This window comes from Diabrotica virgifera, chromosome 6, assembly GCF_917563875.1.
Source record: "Diabrotica virgifera virgifera chromosome 6, PGI_DIABVI_V3a".
Lineage (NCBI taxonomy): Eukaryota > Metazoa > Arthropoda > Insecta > Coleoptera > Chrysomelidae > Diabrotica > Diabrotica virgifera.
The window spans coordinates 103,273,968-103,279,700 of record NC_065448.1 but is presented as its reverse complement, the minus strand read 5'-3'; the positions used below and the strand labels follow the sequence as shown (position 1 = coordinate 103,279,700).

Genomic DNA, 5,733 nt, shown 5'->3' with positions numbered 1-5,733 from the left:
CAAATTATTAATGTAAACATTGTTAAATCAGAATAACAATTTAGTGTTTTTTACCATTCTACAAAATACAGAGTGTTTTTAAATAAACGTTAAAATGTATAGATACTTACGTAATAGAAAATAGATATTGTACAGGGCGTCAATAAGTTATATTACATGAATGAAATACCATGACGTCACTTTTACTTTTCCTCCCTAGGGAGGAAAAATATTTTCCTCCCTAGGGAGGAAAAGTACAACTTTGCTCCCTACAATCAGGTCCGGAAAAGTATACTTTCGGTAGAGGTAGGTGGAAAAACAATTTTCCACCTACCTCTACCGAAAGTATACTTTTCCGGACCTGATTGTAGGGAGCAAAGTTGTACTTTTCCTCCCTAGGGAGGAAAAGTAAAAGTGACGTCATGGTATTTCATTCATGAAATATAACTTATTGACGCCCTGTACAATATCTATTTTCTATTACGTAAGTATCTATACATTTTAAAGTTTATTTATAAAACACCCTGTATTTTGCAGAATGGTAAAAAACAGTAAATTGTTATTTTGATTTAAAAATGTTTACTTTAATAATTTGACAGTTGACAGTTATATTGTACCTACTTGTTAGTTTTAGTTCTAATAAATTTTGTTGGTTAGTTACATAAATAAATTAAGTAAAAATGAAAAAATGACTTGTTACTTGAGGAAGGTGGAAAAACCATATGTATAACATGGGAGTAAAATGCCTTTTCCTCCCTTGAATGATTACTGCCCTCCGTTACGCGTCGGGCAGTAAACTTCATTCTCGGGAGGAAAAGTAGCAATTTCCTCCCTTGTTATACAAATAGCTATTTCCATACTTTTTATAAAGTCATACTTAGCTACTAGTAAATGTTATACACACTCTCATAAAAGACTAAAAGAATGTTTTTAAGAAATATTAAATTATTTTTTTATACAGTTTTATACCATTTCTGAAAATCTATAGTTTTTGACTTAAGTGCTTTAGTCTACCGACCCTACAATCTACAATTAAAGATTTCAAAATGCTTTAGTAACGAGACGGACCGTTAAATAGGTATATAGGAATAAATATCTATAGGAGTATAAGGAGAAATTACAAAGACTAATAAAGGGGTCAATAGAGATTTTAACTTCGGAAAAAATCAAACAAGATAGAACTTTTTGTAAATGTTTAGTAAACAACGTATCAAAAAGTTCAACTTCAGAAGTGGGTGCTACAATTTTTATTAAAAAAATGAACTGCGAAATTAATTGTTTTTTTTTAAATAAATTCTTCTTCTTCTTCTAGAGCCCAAATTGAGCCTTGGCCTCCTTTATTTTTTGCCTCCACCCTTGCATGTCTGTGGCTGTTCTTCTCCATACAGGATTCCTAAAAGGGCTTGTGCGTCGCTCTGTTTACTGTGTCTTCCCAGCGCTTTCTTGGCTTTCCAAACGGTATCTTTCCCTGCATTTTAGCATTCATTGCTCTTTTTGGTAGCCTATCCTCTCCCATTCTTATCACATGTCCGGCCCATTGCAATATTTTTATTCTAATGAAGTCTGACAGGGGTGTTTCCTTATAAAGTTGATATTGCTAGTGTTTACCTGTTACACGCAGGGAATTCCCAAATCACGTCCCAACAGGGATGGCAAAAGAAATTATACATCGATATATTGTATCATATGATACATCGTATGAAGATATTATATGCGGGGAATTCCCAAATCACGTCCCAACAGAGATGGCAAAAGAAATTTTACGTCGATATATTGTATCATATGATACATCGAATGAAGATATTAATACATGCTATAAATCAATATATTCTTGCAAAATTAAATAAAATAAAAAATAATAAATAAATGGATGAGGTGTTCTCCAAAAATTAAAAGAAAAGATACACGTACGAATAAAATCGAGTACGAAATAATATTGTTTTCACCAATTTTGAAAAAATGCAAAAAGATTATCCACCTCCGTCTGTCCATCCGTCGGTCTGTCTGTCTGTGTGCTTGTCCGTGAACTCAACTCCTCCGTACTTTTACCAGGTAGAATGACAAATGAGGTGCCAAATGAAAGCTTATAGTCCAAGGATGTTACTAATAGTATGGTATAGTTAGACCCAAACCCAGACATCCAAAGTAAAAGTTATCCTCCAACACCAAATTGTTCTATATGGTCCATATAATGTTCAGAAAAAAGTCACACCATTTTGAGCGTCGGGTTTGGGGGGAGAGGGGGGAGAAATCTGCAAATTCGTAGTTTTTTACGTTTTTCGTCAATATTTCTAAAACTAAGCGGTTTAGGATGAACAACCCTCTACACAAAGTTGTTCTACATTAAATTTGAAATAAAAAATGCCCTATGCATAACCCTTCTAAAATGAACGGTTCCAAAGTTACGGAGGTAGTATAGTATAATTGGTCCAAAAATGGCCTAACCCAGACATCCAAAGTAAAAGTTTTCCTTCAACACCAAATTATTCTATATGATCCACATAATGTTCAGTAAAAAGTTACACCATTTTGAGCGTCCGGTTTGGGGGGGAGATAAGTGAGAAGTCGGTAAATTAGTAGCTTTTTTAGGTTTTTCGTCAATATTTCTAAAACTATGCTTTAGCGTAAGGAATGTTCTATAGAAAAATGTTCTACATAAAATTTAAAATAAAAAAGGTTCTATACATAATTGTTATAAAATCAACGATTCCAGAGTTACGGAGGGTGAAAATTGAAGGTTTTCGATACTTTTTATATTTACCGATTTCTGCCCCCTCTGCCCCCCAAACCCGACTCTCAAAATGGTGTGACTTTTTTATGAACATTATGTGGACTATATAGAACAATTTGGTGTTGGAAGATAACTTTCGCTTTGGATGTCTGGGTTTTTGGTATAGTTATATCATAAATATTGCCCAAAAAATATAAAAAGTATCGAAAACCTCGACTTTTCACCCTCCGTAACTCTGGAACCGTTGATTTTATAACAATTCTTCTTCTTCTTCTTTTGCCCTTTAATTCGTCCAATTCTGAACATAGGCTTCCCCCAGTTTCCTCCATTCGCTTCTGTTTAGTGCTTTCTGTTTCCAGTGCGTTCCTCCTATCTTTTTAATGTCGTCTCCCCATCTCATCTGGGGTCGTCCTCTTGCTCTCTTTCCTGTTCATGGTCTCCATTGTTGTATCGTGCTATTCCACCTATTGTCCGTTTTTCTAGCGTTATGACCTGCGAAGCTCCATTTTAGCCTGGTTATATGTTGACCTGCGTCTTTGACTTTTGTTCTATTTCTGACCCCGTTGTTTTGCTTTTTGTCTGTCAATTTTACTCCTAACATTGCTCTCTCCATGGCTCTTTGTGTCTTTATTATTTTATCCATGTTTGCCTTGGTCAAGGTCCATGTTTGGCATGCGTATGTGAGAATTGGGAGTATGCACTGGTCAAACACTCTTGTTTATAAGTAGTATTGTTGTATTTTTTTATTCTTTAGGACTCATTTTAATTTTTCAAATCCTGCCCAGGCTAAACTGACCCTTCTTTTTACCTCCGCTCTTTGGTTTTCCTTATTTATTTTTATAATCTGTCCCAAATATATATAATCATTAACCGCTTCTATTGTGGTGTCGTTTAGTATTACGTTTCTATTGTCTTGTGTGTTTGTCATTGTTTTTGTTTTGACAAAATTCATTTTTAGACCATAACAATTATGTATAGAATATTTTTTGTTTTAAATTTCATGTAAAATATTTTTGTATATAACATTGTTTACGCTAAAGCATAGTTTTAGAAATATTTTAAAAACGTAAAAAAACTACTAATTTACCGGCTTCTCTTGTAGCAGTTATGCTACGGACCATTTAAAATTAATTACGATTTTCGATTCATTCAATTATATTTCATTAAAAATACCCCTCTAGAAAATTCTTTGGAGACGCCTATTTAATCGCCTAGGTGCCTATTTTCGCAGCGAAGCAAGAGGAAAGCACCGCGCATGTTTCTATCGGATCGATACGAATCGATTTCCGATAACATTGAACAGCAGTTGGTCAGGAAACGGCTCGAAGGGCGGATGGCGCGCCGCGAGTGAGGTTATTCTCACTTTTAAGTGACGGGATTGAAACAAATTTTCGATGGAAATCAAATAATTAGAAGGAAATTAAGCGTCAGCTAATCCCATCTACAAAACTAGATAACCAAAGTTAAACATGTCTTTGGACTTCTTCACATAACAGAAGTGGATATTCCGGCGTGCCTGCCTTGTTTCAGTAAGTACATAATACATTTATCTCTCATTCCTTCGTTGTGAAATCCAATGCATCATTGTAGTTAGATCTTTTGTTAGAGTAATTTACCACATAGATTCCATATTATAGCTCATATTATCCTTAAATATTTGAAAGGAACATTCAATCAAGGCCATAGTTTTTTCTAGTGTCCAAACCTAAATTTTAATATCTTTTATACCTGATCGTTAGGCTTTTTATTTAAGTTTTTTTATCTGTGATTTATAAAAAGTTTTAACGAGTATCTATACAGCCTTCTGTCACGCCCATCTAATGCGCACGTCCCTGTCATGTCTGAATTGAAGTAAACTTCAGAAATTTTGACATGACATATGAATACCTAACCTACCTAATATTTGGTGTTTTTGTTTGGGTCTGTTCAATATGTACTGCTACTGTTCTTGAAATACATCATAACTAATTAAATAAACTTTATTTTAGATCCCGTAACTTAGTTATTTAGTCACACAACGTGACTCTATCACGTTAATTATGTACTAGTTAGATTGCTAGCCACTCTGTGATGGTTTATCCCTAGAGTGGGCTGTTTTTGTTGGATAATACACCATACCTGATTTTACTACAACCAGCATCTTCACCCAGGACCTTGCAGTAGGACTTACTCACCACAGCAGCCAACCAGCGTTAGCGTGCCAAAAGAATTCATCTCTATGGACTTGCAACCCTACTTTTAACCGGCTGTTGTGTAAAAGCTAAGTTTATTTACTTTTTCTGTATTTACTTTTGGGTAAGATATATTTGCTACATTGTAAACTTTTCGTATGCATACGATTAGGAAGAGTACATATATTTTCGTGATAGATAGGGTTTTAGGTTGTGTTTTTTTTTTCTTTTTGATTCAGTATAAGTAGGAGTTAGTTAAAATAAATAAAATCAGGTCTTGTTTAATAATCATAAATAATTGTATCTTAAAATTTAATAGGGAATCGGGTTGTAAAATTTTGTCGCGGATTTTAAATAGGGAATACGTCTCGTAGGTTTTTTTTGTAAAATATATAAAGAGTCACTGACCAACTCATTTATATAGACCTTTTTGCTATTCCAACGGACTTTTGATTTGGATTTTGATTTTAATACTTTTGCTTGGCCAGTGATAGTGGATAATTGCTTGTTGAGTGGCCTTTGCCGTCCTATTTTATCTTTTCCCCATCCACTATCACTGTTATTACGTTGCGTTATATGTAAAGTGTTATTATTTAATATTTATTATTAATATATTTGTATGTATTAAGGTTGGTGTTTTATTTCAGTCTGTATTACCAGTATATAACATAGCAAGACAAGATCAGTATTTAGTATTTTGTATTTCAGGTGGTTGTAACCAGTGTCATAGAGTTCCTGTTGTTCGTTATTTCAAAATCTCGAACCTGTCCAACTTCTTGGTTCTGAGAGCCGAGTTGTTCGTTCGAGTTGGCGCCCTTTTTTCTTCTTCTTTCTTTGTTGTAACTCGATATT

General features: G+C 34.1%; 1 long non-coding RNA gene across 1 annotated transcript; it reads left to right on the top strand.

Moving 5' to 3' along the window:
* Positions 1 to 3,813: 3,813 nt before the first annotated feature.
* Positions 3,814 to 5,509, top strand: LOC126885904 (uncharacterized). The gene is made up of 2 exons (XR_007698488.1): positions 3,814 to 4,239; positions 4,699 to 5,509. It is a non-coding gene; the product is annotated as an uncharacterized LOC126885904 (long non-coding RNA).
* Positions 5,510 to 5,733: the final 224 nt, after the last annotated feature.